Source organism: Pseudophryne corroboree, chromosome 1 (genome assembly GCF_028390025.1).
Source record: "Pseudophryne corroboree isolate aPseCor3 chromosome 1, aPseCor3.hap2, whole genome shotgun sequence".
Classification (NCBI taxonomy): Eukaryota; Metazoa; Chordata; class Amphibia; order Anura; family Myobatrachidae; genus Pseudophryne; species Pseudophryne corroboree.
This window is the reverse complement of record NC_086444.1, coordinates 581,843,303-581,870,333: the sequence shown is the minus strand read 5'-3', so window position 1 is coordinate 581,870,333 and position 27,031 is coordinate 581,843,303.

Here is a 27,031-nt window from a genome sequence, read left to right as displayed (position 1 = left end):
GCATTTACATGAGTACCGAACCTGGAAGAAATTTTGACTTCCTATGAAGGCTCCAAATCATGTGGTAGAACATATAGGCAAGCTTCATTCAGAATAGCAAGGGCTAAAGAAGCTAATAAATCATCAGTCTGAAAGAAATAGGTTGAATCAACAAATTTTCAGTGACAGCTTGGATGATCTGTTTGATGTGGCTCATCATGACTCCATTTCTATCATTGAGGAAGAACTGCAGTTTTTGATAGCTCAGTGGGAGAAGGGTCTACTATAGGAGGACTTGATCAAACATTAGCTGTTTGTGAAGAAAGTGTAATGAAGAGAAAGGCTGCTGAGGCTCGAATGAAGAAAGGCCGGTCAGAAGGAGAATGTGTCTGCAGCTCTCTGTCGGACTGAAACCAGCGATCAAAATGCTGCTCACATATTTTCAGCAAAAGCTGCTACGAGTCAACTTCAGTCAGATGTAGAACAGCTTATTTTAAGCCCCAGCACTATACGGCAAGCAAGAATGAAGCACTGTGAAGCTTTCACAAGTGAGATGAAAGCCACATTTCCACCAAATGTACCACTGATTCTACACTGGGATGGCAAGATCATGGATGATCTCACTGGTCCAGGTCCTGGCCAAGAAGGGGTTGACAGGCTCCCTATTCTGGTGTCAGGACAGAATGTAATAGCGCTGCCCTGAGTTCCAAAACTTCAGGATGGAACCGCAAAAACTATGGCTAAGGCATAGATGAGTGGGGATTGCAGGACAACATCCAAGGGCTATGTTTTGATACCACAGCATCTAATACTGGAGTGAATGGTGGAGTATGTGTGCTGCTGGAGTTTGAGATTGGCCGACCGCTACTAAATTTGGCCTGTCGACATCACATTTCTGAAATAATGCTGGAAAAGTCCAGTATCCATGATGTTTCTAAATCTACCATTCTGCATTAACGCAATATAATCATCATATTATGACATTTGGTAGAGTTGTGCATGTTCTAAATATAATTTGATTTCAAAATAAAAATTACTGTCATGTTTTATCACATAATGACACATTTTGGTGGGTTGGTGGTTGTCATTTTCAAACAATGATTTTATGGACTCACCCTACTGCATATTTTATTCGCTCAAATAATTTTTTCTTCATCTTAGACAAACATGGCATAATTATGTTAATGACAATTTGGAACAGGAGGCAGTTACACTATAGTTTTGTGGGGCCTCCAAAGCCACCCATAGAGGACATAATGGTCTTATATTCACTCCAAACTGAAGCAATTCTATTCCCAATTACAAGAATTGAGTACCACACTCATGTCAGCTTATCATGTTTACAAACATCATGACAGTCCTGGCAATAAAGAGGCCTACCTTTCTGCAAAACAAGTTTACGATACCTTTCTTACAGAACAGGTCCATACTTAATATATCTATCAAAGAAATATGTTTCATAGATGGGTGAATAAATCAGGAAGGTTGCTGACAAATCCCATTAAGGACCCTGAACCAGTACACTTATTATTGCCATAAATAGCTCTGACACTATCCTCTCTGATCCAACCACTATTTGTTCATAATTTATGCATTTTTACAAATATATATATGCTGTAGACCCAGATGATGTTAAGAAGGTTTCTTCTTTCTTCGAGGAGGCCTATTTGCCTAGACTTTCCGAGGAAGAGATATATTTCATGGACTGCCCTATCACAGAGGAAGAAGTTTTTAAAACTATTAAATCTTTATTCCAAATGGTAAAAGACCTAGCTTTGGTGGCTTTGGAGCCAAATTATATAAGATGCTTATCACGAAATGTCTCCGACCTTGACAAAATGTTATAATCATATTCTGGCTTCTAGAGAAACCCTGCTTCGATTTAATGGAGCTAAAATTATTGTGATAGCAAAACCTGGTAGGATCCCTCTCTTGTAGGCTCCTATCGCCCGATATCACTCCTCAATCAGGCTTTTAAAGTCCTGACTAGACTGATATCCTATCATTTACAAACCTGCTTGGTCCACCTAATGTCTCTTGCACAATTTAGCATAGTTAAGACAGTCGATACAGGGAATTCAAGAGGCTATTGCTGCAATAACCCATAATCATCCCATCAGTTCACAGACAATATCCTTATTAATCTAGATGCAGAAAAAGCATTTGACAAAATTGTGTGGCCTCATCTTGCTAGGGTTCTACACTACAAATGTTTTGGAATGTTTTTTTGTAATTTGATACAAACTCTCTCTACTGAGCCTACTGCACAGATAGTAGTTAATAATGTAACCTTCCTTCCCTTTAGCCTTGAAAGAGGTGCTAGACAAGGCTGTCCTCTTTCTCCACTACTCTTTCATTTAGCATTGGAGTCTCGTATATGGTATATTATGGAATTGTATGGATATTGGGATATTAAAATATAGATGTACAGATGTACAATACTCCTCTTTGCTGCGATGCAGCATGCTGCAACACAGCTTGCTGCATGGCATAGCAGGCTGTGACTATTCACAGCTGGCGATTAGTCCATTAATTCTTAAAGGAATTAATGAAGCAATTGCCAGTTGCGAATACTTGCAGACTTGCATGCCATACAGCATGCCACAATGCAGTAAGATGAGCATGGCTACATCTGTAGGTGACCAAGAGATGCACATTGTCGCCTTTGCAGATATACTGCTTTTCTTCACATCTAACCCTGGGTGTGATATGGTATGCCGGCAGCCGGGCTCCCGGCGACCAGCATACCGGCGCCGGAATCCTGACTGCCAGCATACAGACAGCGTGGCAATCGCAAATGAGCCCCTTGCGGGCTCGCTGCGCTCACCACGCTGCAGGCACGGTGGCGCGCTATGCGCTCCATGCTATTTATTCTCCCTCCAGGGGGGTCGTGGACCCCCATGAGGGAGAAAAACTGTCGGTATGCCAGCTGTTGGGATTCCGGAGCCGGTATACTGTGCGCCGGGATCCCGACAGTCGGCAACCTGAAGACCACCTCTAACCCTAAACCTTCCATCCTTCTATTGACTGCTGCTATAAACCAGTTTTCCTATTTTGCTAGATGTTCAATCAACTTTGATAAGTCTGAAGCTTTGGCTATATTTGGGCAGGTGAGGTCAGGCTGGAATGAGTCTTATCTCTTTCAATGGGTATGTACTTATATTACCTATTTAAGTATTGCACTACCATCTCACCCTTGTCATCTATATACATTTAACATTAGTCTGGTTATCCGCAAAATACAAACTGAGCTTAATCTTTAGCAAAATTGACAACTTTATTTGTTGGGACACTGTAATATAATTAAGATTGCCAGGTTCCCAAAACTTTTATACAGGGTAGTCCTGCAAATGATACACCTCCTGATAATGGATCTATCTCTGCTTAATGCTATCATTTCAAATTCATCTGGTGTTATAAAATACCCAGGATTAATTGCATACAGTGCAGAGGGGAGGGGATGGGAGTCCACCTGCCTAATATTACCAAAACAATGTAGCTTGTCTCCTTCATTTTGCTATTGATTGGCATATTGGTACTACTCTTTACACAGATGTAGTACTGGAGTCTCAAGTATGTGCTCCTCTCTCTCTCTCTTTTAGCTATAAATTACATGCATAATCCTAAAATTTAAAATTACCTCAATTTGATAATTTGCCTCTAATTTCTACTATTTGGCCTTGGAGAATGTCCAGGAGGTCTCTAAACTTTTACAATTTTTTCCTCTCTGTTCTTGCCCTTGGTTGACAACTTAGACTGCCAGAATGGCAAGGCTTCACCTTTTACAACCTGGTGCTCTTCTGGAAATCTTAATAATCTATTAAACACTTCCAATCTTTCACTTACTTTTAATTAAGCCATGGAAAAATATGGTCTCAGGCCTCAAAATAGGTTTTCTTATTTTCAAGTTACCAATTATCTGAAATCTATTCTTTCCAAATTAGATGATCGGAAATTTACAAATCCCATTGATTTGCTCATACATACTAATATGTATTCTATTTCTACTATATACAGTATGCTTGGATATGCATGAATATTGTTCCAGAAACTGAGTAATTGGGCCTCTCAAATCCATTCTATTCCTCTTTACATAATTCTAGAAACCTTCCAAACGAATTTGAAACTTATTCCAGCTAGTTCATATCAAGAAATTACATATAAGCTATTACATAGGACTTAGTTGTTGCTTAAAATCATACTTTAATGGGTATCTCTGAGGAGGAAGGCTACACTAGATGTTTGGCTGTGGTAGCAGACACTGGTCCCGATTCAGGTTTGTTAGCAAAACAAAAAACATACACACATGGGTAAAACCATGTTACACTGCATTTGGGGCAGATGTAACATGTGCACAAAGATAACATATGGGTGGTATGTGTTAAATTGAAATCTAAATTGAAGTGTAAAACTAAAGCTGTATTATATTTGTGGGCTACATGCAGCCAGTATTTACCCTGCACAGAAACAATATAACCCACCCAAATCGATAACTTTCTGCACCTCTCCCTCACCTGCAGTGCAGCATGGCTTTGGCAATGTGCATTGGTGACTGTCTTACTCTTTTATTGTTTATTTGCCACGAGATCTCACCTCACAGAGAATATGGACCATACATTTGCCAGTGCCTACCATATTCAATCAATATTTTTTTATTCCTCTTTTATTGTCTTTTTGCTTCTAGGCATCACAGAGAAAAGTTCATTCACATCAGTTTCTTCCCTAGTGGACCATACAGTTGCCAATGCCTACCACAATTATCAACCAACATTTTTTATTCTTTTGTTATCGACATAATAAATATAAGCCAGGTGATTTGCCACTGTGACATGTTATTGGCAAAAAAATTATGGATCTCATCTTTTGTCAAATTCAATTTTTTTTTCTTGTGTTCTGCCCTCCTCTGCTTCTGACACTGGCCCAATCTGCGGGTAAAGGTTGCGGCTTTGGGGCTTATTCACACATTTGCGCAAATATGTGTAACGAAGATCTCTGAATTCTATTATTATGTGGAATTTATATCTGGTTACGGTTATCATTCAGGGTGCTGGGGGAAACAAATGCCTTTTTTTCTTGCTTAGAAATACCCCTCCCTTTCGAGCACCTGAATGATATCACTGAGCTAATTGAACATCTACCAATACATATGTTCTTTTACACTTTGTTTTCACCCTCTGGCTGCTACTCTTGTGCGTGTTTGTGGGGAGAGGGGTGTGTTGAGATAAAACAGTACTATAAGTACTGGTGCTTTTTCTGTCACGATTGTAGAACCAGGGCCACTGCTATCACTGTCTAATGGGAAATGTTTTCCCCTCCTATAGGCAGGTTATGTTTTCTGTGTTCTTGGTCTACTCACCATATTGCTAACCCAGTTATAGACCTTTTTTTTCTCATAGTCAGAGTTTACCATGGCAAGTTTATTCTGTTTAAATTTAATTAAATAATTTTTATATTTGTCCACTTGGTTTTGACCTTTTTTTCAACCAAGGTGTAGTAGTATTTGCGTTACTTGATGTGAAGTGTGTATCCTCCTACACGTTAATCTTTTCTTTAACCACCACCAACTCTATTGCAGACTCCTAAATCACAAGTAATATGAGGTTGTATGATGCCTCATTGAAAATGACAGCCCATTTCTGACAAAATTCTGGGTTATGTTATCCTATTGTAGGAATATTATATATCCAATATCCTCTAGGAATTTTTTTTCTTGTGAAAATAGTCAGACAAAGAGACACAATGTAAATAAAAGTCAATTTCCTGTTTTTCATTCATAATAATTTTAGAAATAAATGCTCTACAGAATAATTTCTTGGAACTGTAGCCAATTTATCCAAGAAAATAATTCTCTCAGTATCGATGTCAGTGAAATAATGTATGCTTCGTAAAGTCAATTCAACATTGTGATAGCCCGATGTCTCAGAGCTTGTCATATCCATCATCATCTTCAAATAAGTAAATAAAGTATATCAGTGCTTCAGAAGTGCTATACAAAATAAAGTCTCAAATCAGGTTCCACAATGTAGTACTTAGTCAATATCAGTTACATGGCTGCCATGGTAATAGAAAAGTCACAAGTAAATTCTGAATAATATCCAAGTAGTATACGCCGCACTACTTGGCAAACATCTATCAGCAACAATGTGGGTTCCCTTCATGTCCGTAAGGAAAAAAATACTGTAGTGTATACAGCTGTACTCTTGGACTTGCAAAAGAAGAAAGATGGAAGAATGATATTGGACTAGGACTTATTTTATTTTATTCTGTCATAATAGGATCCCACATTTTAATATTTCTAGAATTATTATATTCACTGGGGGTGCAGCATCAGACTAAGATTACACAGATAATAGCAACAAAGAGGAAAGAAAAGTGTCTGAATCTGGCACATTAAAGATATTTGGTTTTAAAATCTACCTTTTATTTCATAATATTTAAGAAGACGAACATTATTCCTATATGTTTGTGACTAGATAAACAGTGAAATATTGGTGAGTGAAAACAAAAAATGTGCATTAAAAATTCAACTGTGTACACTTTTAATGTCTTTTTCAAATTAATTTGTTTAATGTAATCCCGCCAGTATAAAAGGAGTTATTAGTAATGGTGTATTTGTCATCAGTCAGATTTTTATTTAAGATGGTTTTATACTGTACTCTCAGTGATCTGAAATTAGCATGTATCACTTTATGTGCCTGATTCACATTAAGAGTGTGTTGAAACAACAGTGAGTATTGAAAAATAAAATGAATTTTGCCCTGTAGGTATCTGATAGAATGTTCAGATTGTTATTTGTGGAATGCCTTGTGCAGGTCCAAGGTAAGTATCCTGTATCCAGAACACAGTATTGTTTCAATATACAGTAAGTTAGGCTTATTGATTATACCCATTCAATGGAAATCTTTAGTTTAGCCCCATAAGTGTTGGAGGCTGGTGCATATTGTAAACAGATATCAGTGTATATACTTGGGATCTATAAAGTGCATGTTCAGGATGGTAATACTGTATCTAACCCACTCGGCTAAAGTGGCAGTAATATTAATTGCTCTGATGCTTGGACAAATGTTAAGGCCTCTAAGATGAAATTATATTTGCCTTGATACCACTGTAGACATGAACACCTATTTAGATTAATACCAATATTGTGTCACAACAGTAAGCAGACACTGGAGATATTACTCACTGTTGCATGTCTGTCAATTGTTTGCAATGTAATAATCTTCACAACATAATTAATTCAAGGTTATGCAAATACTTACTAATTTGGATTCTACCGTCCTTTGATTTGTTGTTTTTAAAGGCCAGTGGTGTGTCACTACAGTGAACAGACAATGGAGATAACACTATGGTGTATCTGTCAATTATTTGCAATTCAGTAATCTTCACACAGTGGTTTATATAAAGTTATAGGAATACTTATTAATTTTCACTCTACTGTCCCTTGATTTGTTGTTCTTCAGAGGCAATGTATTAATTGAATTAATCAGACAGACACTAGAGAAGGTGCTTACTATTAGTTGTCTGGTATTCATTCTCAGCCCCAGTGAATGTATCACTGTATCATTATTTTGTAGCTAGCTAGTGCAGTGGAAACAATTGTATCAGTATTTGTTTAGTAGTTCATTACCCTCAGGTATTGGCAACAATGGGCTTTATATTATGCCCAGTGTTTATCATCCACTCGAGTGTTTCTTTCAGAGCTGCACTGTTATAGATCTTCTTATTATTTGAGATTTACTCTCATCGTATCTGTTAAAAAACCATGTATCTTTGTGTATTCACTGCATGCATATTTCATACACTGATGGTTTACCTTGCTGCTGAAGTATAGCCAAGGACACTGGAGACTCGCTCTCTATTATGTGTCCCTTTGATAGGCGCTCTATTACAGAGTCTTATAAATTACTCAATATCTGTTGTTAAGAATTTTGCACAGTAATTATTTACAAGTGCACTTTATTTGTCCTGCAAAGTGTGTTTGTATCAACGCCAGAGCGGGCTTTAGCTATAGGCAGGCTAGGCATTTACCTAGGACATCCAAGCATGTCTAGGGGCATCCAAGCATGTCCCTGCAGTATCTCATGCTGGGAGGGACAGTCTGCAAACTATCTGTTACTTTCTAAATGTATTCAATCAGTACTTGTATACACTGCTGTTTACATTTGTCAAATAGATAGCACACTGTCCCTTGAACTCCCTCCAATATGCTTGAATTCCCCTGACTTGTGAGAGTTCAGACAGCAGAAGCCCAGTAACTGCAATTCCTGGACCTGTGACATTTTCACTGACTATATAAGATTATTACTGGATGGCTCCAGCCTCCTTATGATACCACGTGTATTTTGGAAGACTGCTCCACAGAAATATGACATCACCTATACTGCTTGTGCACATGGCGGAGGGGGACCCTGTGTCCCTTATCCCTGTGCAAACCCCAGGTGTCTACAGGGATATAACATGGGCAGTGTTCTCCCGACACTTTATTTCTCAGTCAGTCCATGCCGTAAAATTCCCCTGCCATCCAGCACTGTAACGTGGCCAGTAAGTTGCATTGAGCTATTCCTATATAAAACAACAGTGCAGTGTGACGTTCAGATGCGTCAGACTGGAGAGCAGAACATATTGCTCCCACAGTATAAAATAAAGGGCATGCATTTGCTGGGAGTAACAGACACCAGCAAACACACTGAACAGTGAAGAGAAAGGACAGTTGCTACATGTTTTATACTGGTCTTTTTGTATAACCAGCAAGTATGGCAGTATCTGGACTTTGCTGCCATCTGTGTCCAACCAGCAAGCTAAAATAAAGGATGAGGCTTGCAAAGGACAGCATACTCTGTGAGGTCACATCCCTTGTATGGGTGCCCCTTTAATAGGTACAAGCCTGCCACCCTCATCTAAAAAAATGCAGTCACAGATCTAGGGAGCTGCATGAGCGCACACACTGACTGCAAGTACACCAGCAAGCAAAAGTAAGTTTAAAAAAAAAAAAACTACTAGCATTACTAATGTGGGGCATATGTTTAAGGTGAATTGCTGTGTGAAATTATGTGTATTATGGCCATTACTAATTTGGTTCATATGTGTAACGTGCATTATTGTGTGGAATTTTGTGTATTTTGGCATTACTAATGTGGGGCATGTGTGTAAAGTGCATTACTGTGTGGAATTATGTGTATCATGGGCATTACTGTGGGGCATTATGCAGGCTTGAACTGGCCCACATGGGCATAGGGAAACCCCCCTGGTGGTGCTAGGGGGCACCGGCCAAAATTTTGCCTAGGGCATCAAATTGGCTAGGGCCGGCTCTGGTCAACACTTTGGATGGATATAGAAAAGGTATATATAGATATTTTCTCTGATGTTATATTATCTATACATGTACAGTATCTCTTGCTGTTTCCTTTTATTGATCAGGAAATCATGAGAATACAATTGCTCTGGCATACTTTGCAGCTAATACCATCATATATTTTTAATTGTTAGAATCTTTCCCTCATATTGACTTCCTGAACCTGCTCATTCCTAACTTATCACTCCTAAATGCATCTGTCTGAGCTGGTTAGTACTAAAAAGCTGTTGTTGACAGGCTGCTAACTATCTTATATATCTGTGAGCCTCTTGTGAGTACCTATATGGCATCTGGATGCTGTAGTAGATCAGCAGTCAGTCCTATTCACAGACTGTAGATATTAAGTTCATACATTTAAACATCAATCTTGTGGCATACAACAATAAGCCACAACATTTTCTTACAAAAATAATGGCAATTACAGATGCTTGGGATGTACTACCTGTGGTTCTCTTGCAATATTCCTATCCACATTCAGGTGGTTAGTATTAAACACACTTTAACATGTACATCTAGATTTTTGTTTTATTTTATTTGATGTCCATGTGATCTTTACTACAGTACATCAAGAAAACCACTTTAAGGAGAGGATGGCTTTCCATCAGAGTGCTATTAAAGCTACCTTAGTTGGAAGTCCCAATGAACAACCTGTAGCTAGGCACTTTATAGAATATAGACATACGCTTGCTACTTTCATATACAGTATAAAATGATAGATTTCATTCCTGAAGATAGGAGGGATGATGACCATGCTAAGGTCCTTTTATAGATCCAGGCATGGTGTATTCACCATTTAAATTCTCTTAAACCATTTGGTTTGAATGATGCCCGGTCCCTCTCATGCTTTCTGTGATTTCTGTATTTTCTACTTGGTTAATAAGGATCATTTTCTAAGTGTTATAACTATACTATTCAACTATTTCAATGCCATGAGTGGCAGAAATAATTTAATACAACCATTTTGTGTTCAAAATCAATTTTTTACAGGAAGGATTTTTTTGTGACTTTCTTTCCAGTTTTATCAAGATTGTCCCATGATAGTTGTTAAGTTTGCATGTTTTATAGCTACTGTACCTTTTGAAGGGTGTACTGTTTTTACCCTAAAAAAGTGAAGCAAAATAATAATAATAATAATAATAATAATTATTATTATTATTATTATTATTCACCCATAAAAGGTGGCAGACAAGGCATCCATTTTAGGCACACTACATAGGTTACCCTGGGTTAAATAGGCAATGACACAAAATGTGAAAATTCAGAATACTAAAGCTAGAAGCAAAGCCCTTACATTTTTCTTCTCATTCATGTGTCTACCAGGCATTGCAGCCATTTTAGGTGCACTACAAAGGTTACAATTTATGAGACAAACCATATAAGAGACATAAGACATATACAGCTGACTAAAACATGTACAGTATATTATGATATGCACTGAATGGGTAGATCCACGTATAGTGCGCTACCCATGCATTGCATGGGTTACATCTGGCAAGTCTGCCCCAAACACAGGCTCTGGAGTATATGGTAACAACAGATTAATAACCGAGGTGACAAAAAATGAGTGAAAACACATTTAATATATATATATATATATATATATCATAATAATAATCATCAGCCTACCTGTTTGAAAAAGTGTTGGTCAAAGATTGAAAGATTGCTCTCCTTCTGTTTTCATTCGGTTTAACTCTAGTCTAACTACACTTTCAATATAAATATCTCAGAACACTTTAAACAAAAGTACTTAATGTCTAAAACACCCTAGCAGCCATACCTACTGTATACTAAAGAAATAAGCTAAGAAACATGTGCTTGCAGATTAAACACCCACCTCCAAAACTTTTCACTCACAACAAAAGGTAATAATCAAGTCTAAGCAGTGAAAGGCCAGTATACTAGCACTGATTCACCATATTTTCCAGTCCAAGCTCAGATTCTAAAGTGCTTATTAAATCTTTTGAACATTTACCAAAAGTAATGTTTTCACTGTTGTGCTATAGAAACACACAGCATTTGCATCAGAAGGGAGTAGAGATCAATTTGCCTGCGGATGATTAGATGAAAAGTAGAGTCCCTTCACAGCTAATAAAATGTCCGGTCTAACTCCACTTTCAATAAAAATATCTCATAACACTAAAATAAAACACTTAGGAGTCTATTCATGAAACAGTGAAAAGAGCGGAGAAGTGAACCTGTAGGGAAGTTGTCCATGGCAACCAATCAGCTGCTCTGAACAATTGTATAGTATGCCAATTATAAATGTTACTTCAATGCTGATTGGTTATCATGGTCAACTTCTCCACTGGCTCACTTCTCCACACTTTTCACTGCTTCATGAACAGACCCCTTAAAATCTAAAACACCTTAACAGCCATGATGGCTTAGCAGCCTAGTCTATAGAGCTATTTGTCTCTGTTTTTGTTATTAGTAGAGTATATAAATATATGTGAGTGAGTTCTTTATGGAGTATATAGGGAATTTAAAAAACAAAATGTTCCTCAAATACTCAACAAACAACACAATGTAAGAAAGAGGTTGTATTTAATTTGTAAATTCAGTTTTCAGTTTAACTGACAGCTGTTTTTCAAAGTCTTATCCATTATTCATTAATCACAGGAGTGGTAATGCTTGCATTCAATGATTTGCCCTCACACATTACTCAGATCCACAGGAGAGCAATATCACTTTTTAGAATACTGGGTTAATGTTTAGCTTTGCCAATTGGCTGTTTTATTTAAAAAAAAAAAACAATTCACCAGCCTGAGCTCAGGCTGTCCATGAGCTACTTAAACAGAAGACTCATAGAAGTGGGGTAAGGCCTCTAATATTACTGACAAGCTCTTTGGCATAATAATGACTTATGCTAGTAAAATAAGTTTCATAGAGTTCATTGCCACCTTTTTTTGCTGATAGTTTCAGTATATCTAGCCAGCTAGATGACTTCAAGTGACTATAACTACTTTAGAGGATGTGTAGTAGTGCAGAGTCTAGCTTAGAGAATCTACTCTATCTGTACATCTAAGAAGTTTTGAGAATAATCCATCTAACCCAAATCAACAAGAAGGGGCAACATAAAACAAAACAAAAAAACCCCACAATGGCGTTGGTAGGAAAAACAAACACATTGGCCCTGGTAGGGGAAAAACAATGAACACATTGGCCCCCACAGGAGAATCAAACTAACACTAAAGCCTCCATACTGAAGTTTCAGTATGTTTCTCCTTTGTTTCATTTAAGACCTGACAAATATGCTTCATTATGCATTGGTAGTTCACAGATAGATATATATAGGGGTCCCTTTTACAACCACTGGCCATCTATGTTGATCAATTTTTACAGCCTCTAATGTGTAATACAATGAGTTATATACGTGATACCACTGACTTCCTCTCTAAGGTCAGAGATATTGAATTACCGGATTCTGATGTATGGCTTGCGACCCTCGATGTACAATCATTATACACAGTAATCCCACCCTATGATGGTATTGATGCAATCAGAAAACAACTTGTGGAGGCTCAACATATAAAACCACCTGTAGAATTTCTGATAAACCTTATTGAGTTAGTCCTCAAAAAATTTTTATTTCATGTATGGTGCAGACTATTATGCTCAAATACAGGGGACAGCCATGGGTTCCAACCTTGCGCCAGCTTACGCTAATTTATACATGGCTGACTATGAGCGTAAATATATATTTTCACAATTTGGACATAGATTGTTAAGATATATGCGGTTTATCGATGATATCTTTTTGCTCTGGTCAGGTACTAGGGACGAGCTGGTAGCTATGATTGATAACCTTAATGGCATTGAGGGACCCATCAGATTCACCTATACGATTGATCTAACTACAATAACCTTCCTTGATGTGACGTTATGGCAGAATGGTAGGAAGCTTGATACTACGCTATACCGCAAGACAACGGATCGCAATACCATCTTACAGGCTACAAGCCAGCATCCACCTATGCTCAAGGAAAGCTTGCCAATATCCCAATTCCTACGTGTACTGAGGATAAACTCCACAGAGGAACTTGCTGAAATACAAATAGAGGAGATGAAATCCAGGTTTCTCCAGAGAGGGTACTCACTTACAACATTGAATAGATGCATTAAAAAAGCATGTCATCGCTTTAAACACCCGATTGATAATGTTGCGAAATCAAAGAAGGACAATCGAATTGTACATGTTAGTACATATGATCACACCTCATGCACAGCAAGAAACATCTATGGTCAGCATTGGCCATTACTGACGACTGATCCCCAGCTTGGTCTCGGTGGCACCAAACCTCCAATGAGTGCATACCGGAGGGGACCCAACTTACGTCAATTGCTGATGCGTCCAACTATGCAGCCGACACATGCGCCAACACACTGGCTAAGGTCTGGCAGGACTGGTTGTTTCAAGTGCAAAGGCTGTACCACCTGTAATTCGATGTTGAGTGGTAAGGAATTCCGGCATCCACATAACGGTACGAAAATTCGTATCCGTTATAACATATCCTGTATGAGTGCCTTCGTCATCTATGTGATAATATGCCCGTGTGGTCTCTACTACACGGGTATGACGAGTAGACCATTCAGGGATAGAATGGCAAACCACCGTTACTCAATCAGAGCTGCGATCCAGACAAATACTACTGATAAACCTGTTGCCAAACATTTTCTTCTCCATAATCATCAGGTTTCAACTCTGCGGTGTATGATCATCGATCAGGTACCGGAATTAACAAGAGGTGGTGATAGGGTCCTAGCGTTAAAAAAACTTGAGTCACAATGGATATACAGACTGGACACCATCACACCTCGTGGACTCAATGAAAATAATCCACTAAAGATCTTCATACATTAGACGGGGATCGTTTTCGATCCTGATATAGTCTTAGCAAGAAGTGTCTATTTCAAATAATTGAATACTTAGAAACAGTAATACTCTTTTCCCTATGCAATTTTAAACCTTGGTTTGTTGTTTGTTTTTCTGTTTTTTTCTATGTAGGTATTTACCATTGTGCATCAGCATGACAGGTTTTCTGATGCACTGGTATATTTGTATGTATATACTCCTAAAGGGACTATGTGTGCATTGTCTTCCGGGCTCCTATATATAGTTAGTCTATGAAACCGCAGCCTATGTGATGGCGGGTCTAATGTGTCAGACTATGATTTATGAGTATAACCATTAGCTTAAAATATGGAGATGATGACTATGTTCATTTTTCCCCTATGAGACACACGATGTGTGCCTAGGCGGAAGTACTGATGGAACGTACAGTGCTTACCGGTGGAGCGCATATGACGCGCTTCCGGTCAATGTCAGTGGAACGCACAGCGGTGACCAGAGGAGCGCATATGATGCGCTTCCGGTCATACCGCAAGTTTTACACATTAAACACAGGGCTGTAAGTATGTGATATGTCGGTCTTTTCAGTACAGGTATTTAATAAAGCCCTGTATTGCAGTAAATCAGTATCGGTTGTTATTTATGTCCTATATGGTTACCTGCTCCAGTGATTATATGGAACACTGGGACAGGGCTGCTCCAGGCAATCAGGTAATTAAATCATTAAGGTGATTGGGTTTGTGCTATATAAGGGAGCCCGGGAGGCAGATGTCAGTATACTGATCTCTGGCGTGCTGAACAGATGTCTCCTGTGGTGGTCTTGAAAAAGGCTCTGCGAAGCCGAAACGTCGACATGTATGTGAAGACTTCAATGGTCTAAATAAAACTTTTTATCTTTGGAAAGTGATTGGTGAGTGCCCTCTATTTGAGACCCTCAGCAGGGTCTTGAAGATAATCTGATATATATATATATATATACATGTCCACAGAAAAGAGATGTGTACAGGTGCGCTGGTGATTAGTTTGTCTCAGTCCACAGGTATAAGCACAACACTGGGCTGTAGCACCGGAATATATTCACAATGCAGCAGTTCTCCTCATATAACTCTGACTCCCAAGAGCAAAGTATCTGGAAATAGAAAAAGAAGGAGAATGCACTCATAGTGCAAATCAATTTAATTCATAAACCACATCTATGCACAGGATAGGTCATTTGAATAGCAGTGGACTCATACCCTGATAGCCCACTCTGTGGGCTGTGTATCACATGAAAAGTAAAACCCCAAGGCAAAAGCTGCAGCCCGCTGCACCTGGATCTGGGACCACGCACCGCACCAGCTTCAGCAACCGATCCGTCAGGACACCTGTACCGGGTGAAGTCGGGGATGACAGCTCATGTGGAACAAAAAGCGCCTTGTAAGCCCCACCTCAATGCATTTCGTAATCACTTCGTCAGGAGGTTGGCTTACCAGACGTCAGTATGAGCTTTATATAGCAGTCACATATCAATAATGGTAATATATACACAAGTGCTGCGCTTGAAGTAAGCTTGATTATTTGGTACTTAGTGAATAAAAGTATATATAAATAAATATAAATATATAGGTGTCTGCCTTAATCAATCAACAACTCACGCGGAACTTGCTAATAGACAAATTTAATAACACACACAAGATAAGTAAAAGAACAATTGTAAAAACAAATGTTTAAAACTGGCTCAAGCACACTGATATGTTTGCTGAATAAATCACTGAAATAAAAAGTTGGTAGATAGTGTCACTTCAATGTTGCCACATAGACCTGATTATGGTCTCTTTGTATCAATTGAAACTGATGAATGACAGTTAGTACAGCCTAATGGAGAATGAATGGGAGAAAGCTCTTGTACCTCTATGCTACTGGCGTCTCAGTGCAGAGGAGAAGCCGCTGATTATAGTTACCCGTCCTGCGGGAAGATGCAATGACGCGGCACAAGAGGTACCGGAGCAGCTACCGTGCATCCGCCGTTGGCACTAGCAAAGTGCAGATGGTAGGATCCTGGCGAGCCGGTAGTGACGCTGCAGTAGTACGCTGGGCTGGCGTTCCGGTCAAAACTTCTCCACGGCTGATTAAGCAGGTTCAAATAACACCGCTGCGGGTGAAAGTGGCTGGCAACACTCAGTGCGTCCGTGAGCAATGCAAAGGAGTGACGTCAACACTTTTCGTCCCGTATCCCGGGACTTCCTCAAGACGAGGATCCTGATATATGGTTTTGCCCAACTGCTAACAAATTTGTTGCTGCAATCAACAATGAATTACCCCCTATGTGTATTGGTCATGACGAGTAATGACGTGTAATTATTAACTTTTGGAATACATTTAAGCATTATTATTATTATAATTACCAGTTATTTATATAGCGCACACATATTCCGCAGCGCTTTACAGAGAATGTTTGCCCATTCACATCGGTCCCTGCCCCAGTGGAGCTTATAATCTATATTCCCTACCACATGTACACGCACACACATTCACACTAGGGGTATTTTGTTGGGAGCCAATTAACCTACCAGTATATTTTTGGATTGTGGGACGAAACCGGAGTACCTGGAGGAAACCCACACAAGTACGGGGAGAATATACAAACTCCACACAGTTAGGGCCATGGTGGGAATCAAACCCATGACCTCAGTGCTGGTAATAAAAGACCTTGAATGTTGTCCTTTTTGTACTGTATACCAGCGAGGTGCGGTGGGGTGAGGCAGGTGAGGCAGATCCTTTCCTGTCATACTAAATTATAGTGATGTGCACCGGACATTTTTCGGGTTTTGTGTTTTGGTTTTGGATTCGGTTCCGCGGCCGTGTTTTGGATTCGGACGCGTTTTGGCAAAACCTCCCTGAAATTTTTTTGTCGGATTCGGGTGTGTTTTGGATTCGGGTGTTTTTTTACAAAAACCCCTCAAAAACAGCTTAAATCATAGAATTTGGGGGTCATTTTGATCCCATAGTATTATTAACCTCAATAACCATAATTTACACTCATTTTCAGTCTATTCTGAACACCTCACACCTCACAATATTATTTTTAGTCCTAAAATTTGCACTGAGGTCACTGGATGGCTAAGCTAAGCGACACAAGTGGCCAACACAAACACCTGGCCCATCTAGGAGTGGCACTGCAGTGTCAGGCAGGATGGCACTTCAAAAAAATAGTCCCCAAACAGCACATGATGCAAAGGAAAAAAGAGGCACACCAAGGTCGCTGTGTGACTAAGCTAAGCGACCCAAGTGGCCGACACAAACACATGGCCCATCTAGGAGTGGCACTGCAGTGTCAGGCAGGATGGCACTTCAAAAAAATAAATGAAAAATGGGAGGGTGAGGTATGTTTCTGCGCACTCTCTTTGCCGCCCAGTGTAAGGTCCTATCCTGATGTGTCACCACACACCTGTAGAAGACTAAATGCACAAAAGAAAAGTAGGATAGAACCTGCTGTTGGCGCAAAGTTAGGATGATGATGGTGTTTCGCCGTGGGATCAATGTCCAAAAGTATTGGTGATGGAGTCCGTTGCTGCTCCTAAAAACGTGTTCCTCGTATGAAATATTTTCAATTGATGTTACATGTGGAGAAAACACAAATGTATACAAGGGTTCAAAAGGGATTTCTCCCAAAACAGTTAGTTCAAATGAAGGTGACTTCTCCCCGGACTCTCTGGACTATGGTGAAACAGGGAAGTGTGAAGGTATCCGTAAGGGTTCACCCTGGTGCTTCAAGATAGACGTGGCTCCTCACATGTGTGCTTACTTTCATACATATGGAAAAAACCCATAAAGGTTTCTTTATGGCCTCTTAAGCGATACCCCTGGTGTAACAAATGGGTGTACCCCAAACATTCACAAGCTGATACTTCTAAAAGATGCTCACATCTATGCTTACTTCAACCGGCGCCGTACTTTCATATAACGGTATCTTTATCTCAGCAGGCTGGATGATCGTCCTCGTTCACTCCCTTGCTTCGTATTTAGGCTCGGTATGAAGCACAAAAACGAAGGGGTGTGTGAGGTTTCAAACGCATTTTATTGTAAGAAAATAAGTATGAATCAATAAAAACAAAAACAAATTCTGGATTGTATACCACAACAGGCAATCTTGTGGATGTTTTTTCAGCAAAGTCCAACAGTGAGAAAAAAAGTAATGTTAACCCGGGATATCTCACCGTTTTCCTGCTGATAGAGATGATTGTAGTGGTACCTCAAGTCCTCACATGCTCCAATGCGTTTCGACTCTTAAGTCTTTTTCAAGGTGCCTTTTTGGACATTGATCCCACGGCGAAACACCATCATCATCCTAACTTTGCGCCAACTGCAGGTTCTATCCTACTTTTCTTTTGTGTATTTAGACTTCAAAAAAATAGTCCTCAAACAGCACATGATGCAAAGAAAAAAAGAGGCGCACCAAGGTCGCTGTGTGACTAAGCTAAGCAACACAAGTGGCCGACACAAACACCTGGCCCATCTAGGAGTGGCACTGCATTGTCAGGCAGGATGGCACTTCAAAAAAATTGTCCCCAAACAGCACATGATGCAAAGAAAAAAAGAGGCGCACCAAGGTCGCTGTGTGACTAAGCTAAGCGACACAAGTGGACGACACAAAAACCTGGCCCATCTAGGAGTGGCACTGCAGTGTCAGGCAGGATGGCACTTCAAAAAAATAGCTCTCAAACAGCACATGATGCAAAGAAAAAAAGAGGTGCACCAAGGTCGCTGTGTGACTAACCTTAGCGACACAAGTGGCCGACACAAACACCTGGCCCATCTAGGAGTGGCACTGCAGTGTCAGGCAGGATGGCACTTCAAAAAAATTGTCCCCAAACAGCACATGATGCAAAGAAAAAAAGAGGCTCACCAAGGTCGCTATGTGACTAAGCTAAGCGACCCAAGTGGCCGACACAAACACCTGGCCCATCTAGGAGTGGCACTGCAGTGTCAGGCAGGATGGCACTTCAAAAAAAACAGTCCACAAACAGCACATGATGCAAAGAAAAATGAAAGAAAAAAGAGGTGCAAGATGGAATTGTCCTTGGGCCCTCCCACCCACCCTTATGTTGTATAAACAGGACATGCACACTATAACGAACCCATCATTTCAGCGACAGGGTCTGCCACAAGACTGTGACTGAAATGACTGGTTGGTTTGGGCCCCCACCAAAAAAGAAGCAATCAATCTCTCCTTGCACAAACTGGCTCTACAGAGGCAAGATGTCCACCTCATCATCATCCTCCGATTCCTCACCCCTTTCACTGTGTACATCCCCCTCCTCACAGATTATTAATTCGTCCCCACTGGAATCCACCATCTCAGGTCCCTGTGTACTTTCTGGAGGCAATTGCTGCTGGTGTATGTCTCCACGGAGGAATTGATTATAATTCATTTTGATGAACATCATCTTCTCCACATTTTCTGGAAGTAACCACGTACGCCGATTGCTGACAAGGTGAGCGGCTGCACTAAACACTCTTTCGGAGTACACACTGGAGGGAGGGCAACTTAGGTAGAATAAAGCCAGTTTGTGCAAGGGCCTCCAAATTGCCTCTTTTTCCTGCCAGTATACGTACGGACTGTCTAACGTGCCTACTTGGATGCGGTCACTCATATAATCCTCCACCATTCTTTCAATGGTGAGAGAATCATATGCAGTGACAGTAGATGACATGTCAGTAATCGTTGGCAGGTCCTTCAGTCCGGACCAGATGTCAGCACTCGCTCCAGATTGCCCTGCATCACCGCCATCGGGTGGGCTCGGAATTCTTAGCCTTTTCCTCGCACCCCCAGTTGCGGGATAATGTGAAGGAGGAGATGTTGACGGGTCACGTTCCGCTTGACTTGACAATTTTCTCACCAGCATGTCTTTGAACCTCTGCAGACTTGTGTCTGCCGGAAAGAGAGATACAACGTAGGTTTTAAATCTAGGATCGAGCACGGTGGCCAAAATGTAGTGCTCTGATTTCAACAGATTGACCACCCGTGAATCCTGGTTAAGCAAATTAAGGGTTCCATCCACAAGTCCCACATGCCTAGCGGAATCGCTCTGTTTTTGCTCCTCCTTCAATGTCTCCAGCTTCTTCTGCAAAAGCCTGATGAGGGGAATGACCTGACTCAGGCTGGCAGTGTCTGAACTGACTTCACGTGTGGCAAGTTCAAAGGGTTGCAGAACCTTGCACAACATTGAAATCATTCTCCACTGCGCTTGAGTCAGGTGCATTCCCCCTCCTTTGCCTATATAGTGGGCAGATGTATAGGCTTGAATGGCCTTTTGCTGCTCATCCATCCTCTGAAGCACATAGAGGGTTGAATTCCACCTCATTATCACCTCTTGCTACAGATGATGGCAGGGCAGGTTCAGGAATATTTGGTGGTGCTCCAGTCTTCGGCACGCGGTGGCTGAATGCCGAAAGTGGCCCGTAATTCTTCGGGCCACCGACAGCATCTCTTGCAAGCCCCTGTCGTTTTTTAAATAATTCTGCACCACCAAATTCAATGTATGTGCAAAACATGGGACGTGCTGGAATTTGCACAGATGTAATGCACGCACAATATTGGTGGCGTTGTCCGATGTCACAAATCCCCAGGAGAGTCCAATTGGGGTAAGCCATTCTGCGATGATGTTCCTCAGTTTCCGTAAGAGGTTGTCAGCTGTGTGCCTCTTCTGGAAAGCGGTGATACAAAGCGTATCCTGCCTAGGAACGAGTTGGCGTTTGCGAGATGCTGCTACTGGTGCCGCCGCTGCTGTTCTTGCTGCGGGAGGCAATACATCTACCCAGTGGGCTGTCACAGTCATATAGTTCTGAGTCTGCCCTGCTCCACTTGTCCACATGTCCGTAGTTAAGTGGACATTGGGTACAACTGCATTTTTTAGGACACTGGTGACTCTTTTTCTGAGGTCTGTGTACATTTTCGGTATCGCCTGCCTAGGGAAATGGAACCTAGATGGTATTTGGTACCGGGGACACAGTACCTCAATCAACTCTCTAGTTGCCTCTGAATTAACGGTGTATACCGGAACCACGTTTCTCACCGCCCAGGCTGCCAAGGCCAGAGTTATCCGCTTTGCAGCAGGATGACTGCTGTAATATTTCATCTTCCTCGCAAAGGACTGTTGGACAGTCAATTGCTTACTGGAAGTAGTACAAGTGGTCTTCCGACTTCCCCTCTGGGATGACGATCGACTCCCAGCAGCAACAACAGCAGCGCCAGCAGCAGTAGGCGTTACACTCAAGGATGCATCGGAGGAATCCCAGGCAGGAGAGGACTCGTCAGACTTGCCAGTGACATGGCCTGCAGGACTATTGGCTTTCCTGTGTAAGGAGGAAATTGACACTGAGGGAGTTGGTGGTGTGGTTTGCAGGAGCTTGGTTACAAGAGGAAGGGATTTAGTTGTCAGTGGACTCCTTCCGCTGTCACCCAAAGTTTTTGAACTTGTCACTGACTTCTGATGAATGCGGTCCAGGTGATGTATAAGGGAGGATGTTCCTAGGTGGTTAACGTCCTTACCCCTACTATTACAGCTTGACAAAGGCAACACACGACTTGACACCTGTTGTCCGCATTTGTGTTGAAATAATTCCACACCGAAGAGCTGGTTTTTTTTGTATTTTGACCAGGCATGTCAATGGCCATATTCGTCCCACGGACAACAGGTGCCTCCCCGGGTGCCTGACTTAAACAAACCACCTCACCATAAGAATCCTCCTTGTCAATTTCCTCCCCAGCACCAGCAACATCCATATCCTCATCCTGGTGTACTTCAACAGTGACATCTTCAATTTGACTATCAGGAACTGGACTGCGGGTGCTCCTTCCAGCACTTGCAGGGGGTGTGCAAATGGTGGAAGGCGCAAGCTCTTCCCGTCCAGTGTTGGGAAGGTCAGGCATCGCAACCGACACAATTGGACTCTCCTTGGGGATTTGTGATTTAGAAGAACGCACAGTTCTTTGCTGTGCTTTTGCCAGCTTAAGTCTTTTCATTTTTCTAACAAGAGGATGAGTGCTTCCATCCTCATGTGAATCTGAACCACTAGCCATGAACATAGGCCAGGGCCTCAGCCGTTCCTTGCCACTCAGTGTCGTAAATGGCATATTGGCAAGTTTACGCTACTCATCAGACGCTTCAATTTTGATTTTTGGGTCATTTTACTGAACTTTTGTTTTTTGGATTTTACATGCTCTCTACTATGACATTGGGCATCGGCCTTGGCAGACGACGTTGATGGCATTTCATCATCTCGGCCATGACTAGTGGCAGCAGCTTCAGCAAGAGGTGGAAGTGAATCTTGATCTTTCCCTATTTTAACCTCCACATTTTTGTTCTCCATTTTTTAATGTGTGGAATTATATGCCAGTATCAATAGCAATGGCCTACTACTATATATACTGCGCACAACTGAAATGCACCACAGGTATGGATGGATAGTATACTTGACGACACAGAGGTAGGTACAGCAGTGGCCAACTGTACCGTAATGCTATATATTATATACTGGTGGTCAGCAAACTGTGCAAAACTGAAATGCACCACAGGTATGGATGGATAGTATACTTGACGACACAGAGGTAGGTACAGCAGTGGCCTACTGTACCGTACTGCTATATATTATATACTGGTGGTCAGCAAACTGTGCAAAACTGAAATGCACCACAGGTATGGATGGATAGTATACTTGACGACACACTGGTAGGTACAGCAGTGGCCTACTGTACCGTAATGCTATATGTTATATACTGGTGGTCAGCAAACTGTGCAAAACTGAAATGCACCACAGGTATGAATGGATAGTATACTTGACGACACAGAGGTAGGTACAGCAGTGGCCTACTGTACCGTAATGCTATATATTATATACTGGTGGTCAGCAAACTGTGCAAAACTGAAATGCACCACAGGTATGGATGGATAGTATACTTGACGACACAGAGGTAGGTACAGCAGTGGCCTACTGTACCGTAATGCTATATATTATATACTGGTGGTCAGCAAACTGTGCAAAACTGAAATGCACCACAGGTATGGATGGATAGTATACTTGACGACACAGAGGTAGGTACAGCAGTGGCCTACTGTACCGTAATGCTATATATTATATACTGGTGGTCAGCAAACTGTGCAAAACTGAAATGCACCACAGGTATGGATGGATAGTATACTTGACGACACAGAGGTAGGTACAGCAGTGGCCTACTGTACCGTAATGCTATATATTATATACTGGTGGTCAGCAAACTGTGCAAAACTGAAATGCACCACAGGTATGGATGGATAGTATAATTGACGACACAGAGGTAGGTATAGCAGTGGCCTTCTGTACCGTACTCCTATATATTATATACTGGTGGTCAGCAAAATTATGCACTGTACTCCTACTATATACTGTCTACAATGCAGCACAGATATGGAGTGTTTTTCAGGCAGACAACGTATACTGGTGGTCACTGGTCAGCAAAACTCTGCACTGTACTCCTCCTATATAATATTATACTGGTGGTCCCCAGTCCCCACAATAAAGCAGCACACGGAGCACAGATATGGAGTGTTTTTCAGGCAGACAACGTATACTGGTGGTCACTGTCAGCAAAACTCTGCACTGTACTCCTGCTCTATAATACAGCTGCTCCCCAGTCCCCACAATTAAGCAGTGTGAGCACAGATATATGCAGCACACTGAGCAAAGATAAGGAGCGTTTTTTTCAGGCAGAGAACGGATAAATCTGGTGGTCACTGATCAGCAAAACTCTGCACTGTACTCCTCCTATATTAATATACAGCTGCTCCCCAGTCCCCACAATTAAGATATAAGCAAGCACAAATATTTGCATCAACAATGAATAAACAGAGAGGATGCCAGCCACGTCCTTTCCCTAACATTTCCAATGCACGAGTGAAAATGGCGGCGACGCGCGGCTGCTTATATAGAATCCGAATCTCGCGAGATTCCGACAGCGGGATGATGACGTTCGGGCGCGCTCGGGTTAACCGAGCCATACGGGAGAATCCGAGTATGCCTCGGACCCGTGTAAAATGGGTGAAGTTCGGGGAGGTTCGGTTTCCGAGGAACCGAACCCGCTCATCACTACTAAATTATGAGCAAAAGTTTTGACTATATAAAGTATATGAAAAATACAAATAATATATTAGAAATGTCTTCTTTATATTATTCTAATAAGTAAAAAAAAAAGGGTTATCTCCAGAGTTTTGACTATAAAAATGCCTCACCTGCCTATCTTTTCCACACATCTCTGATCAAAACGCACCACATTTCACACAGTCTATACTAATGCACCTGTGTATATGCCCACATAAACCCTTTGGCTTATATACTGTATTGTTGGTAAATCTGGCTCTGGTACTATCCAGTGCCTTCTGAGCCATTTACTCAGGGTTGAACTGGCACACAAGGGTATAGGGAAAACCCCCAGTGGGCCCCACTGTCTCTAGGGATCAGGCTCCAGACTGTGCACTTAAATTATACACTATACATATGTTGCCTTATACTGTACAGGACTATGGTGTATTTTGTACAGTGCATTGCTGTTATTGATCTGGTACATTATCATGCATACACTAGCAGTATTTACTGTATATATTTACCAAGGGGCCCAAACCAAGCAAACCTATGTTATGGGCCCATATCACTGCATTGCCCTGGTGGACCCTTCATGCCTCAGTCTTAAACTGCATTTACCTAACCACATGTCCCTGCTTTACACATATATATATATATATATATATATATATATATATATATATACAGGTTGAGTATCCCTTATCCAAAATGCTTGGGACCAGAGGAATTTTGGATATCGGATTTTTCCGTATTTTGGAATAATTGCATACCATAATGAGATATCATGGTGATGGGACCTAAATATAAGCACAGAATGCATTTATGTTTCATATACACCTTATACACACAGCCTGAAGATCATTTTAGACAATATTTTTTATAACTTTGTGCATTAAACAAAGTGTGTGTACATTCACACAATTCATTTATGTTTCATATACACCTTATACACACAGCCTGAAGGTCATTTAATGCAATATTTTTAATAACTTTGTGTATTAAACAAAGTTTGTGTACATTGAGCCATCAAAAAACAATGGTTACACTATCTCAGTCTCACTCAAAAAAGTCCGTATTTCGGAATATTCCGTATTTCGGAATATTTGGATATGGGATACTCAACCTGTATATATATATATATACAAAAATGGGGGGGGGGGCGTTTAGCAACCACTGGTGTCTAAAAATGATAAAAGACTCACACTATAGGTGAATAAGTAAAATATAAAATACAGTTTATTCACGTACAAATTTAAAACAACAAATCTTTTTCTAAAAAATGGGATAAAATGTATACACACATATATAATACCAGTTAAAATGTATAAATAATAAAAATTTCCTTAACTTGGTATGCAGTCACTGCCAGGTTTCCCAACGCGTTTCGTCATTCAGACTTCATCAAGGGGTGATGAAGTCTGAATGATGAAACGCGTTGGGCAACCTGGCAGTGACTGCATACCAAGTTAAGGAAATTTGTATTATTTATACATTTTAACTGGTATTATATATGTGTGTATACATTTTATCCCATTCTTTAGAAAAAGATTTGTTGTTTTAAATTTGTACATGAATAAACTGTATTTTATATTTTACTTATTCACCTATAGTGTGAGTCTTTTATCATTTTTAGACACCAGTGGTCGCTAACCCCCCCCCCCCCCATTTGTGTATTTAATTTTATGCTCCAGGGAACCGCCATCCCTGTCTGGGGGTAAGCAGACGCCCTTTTAAACTTCTAGGGAGTGTCAGATTCATTTGTATGGTACATTTTACATTCAGGATATATTAACGTTGATGAACACAAGTGGCGCAATAATTCCTTTCTATTTATATATATATATATATATATATATGTATTTATATATACACAAACTGATGAGCGGCACTCAAAGGACTTTCTTGGAATAGAATAAGTCCTCACCCCATGTTAAGCAACGTTTCGGTATCATATTGTTTTTTCACATGTTGAAGGGTTAATGGGTGAGGTCCGTTCTGACTGACGTTAGCAGAAGTCCAGAGCTCTGGACGTCCTGGGACCATGTCACTTCAAGTTTTTGTTTGTTATAAAGGTAATACTGTTTTGTATATGTTTATTGAGCCTGACGATGGTTGAAATAAATACCGAAACGTTGCTAAACATGGGGTGAGGACCCATTAATTTCCATGAAAATCCTTTGAGTGCCGCTCATCAGTTTGTATTTACTGCGACTCATCTCTGCAGAGAAGGCACCGGGCATTTGTTTCTGTATAACGGAGTGCCAAATATCTCCATTTGTATATGTACTGTATATATATATATATATATATATATATATGTATTTATTTATTTGTGTGTGTTGTATTAAAATTATATTGAAAATATGTGCTCTCTAAATGTAATATTGTGGAAATAAAGTAAACAAATTAATACACATGCAAATGATGTGCAACTTTTTTCATATTATGGTAATTAGCTTAATTTATTTATTTATAACTAATTTCAAACTATTGCAATCATATATCTCAAATGCAACTTTGAAAAAAAGTGAGACTAATAATAAAATTTAGAATCACTTCATGTTTTGCATGATGCAATCTGAAAACAATACAAAAATAATACAGTAGTTGTAATGATAATGGCAGAAGTTTTTGTTCATCCTATTGTTTCTATATTTACCAAGTATTAACTGTAGCATAATCACAATAAAATATATGATATATCAATTTCCGATCATTTTATTATAAATTATATTAGTTTTAAGGAGCAAATA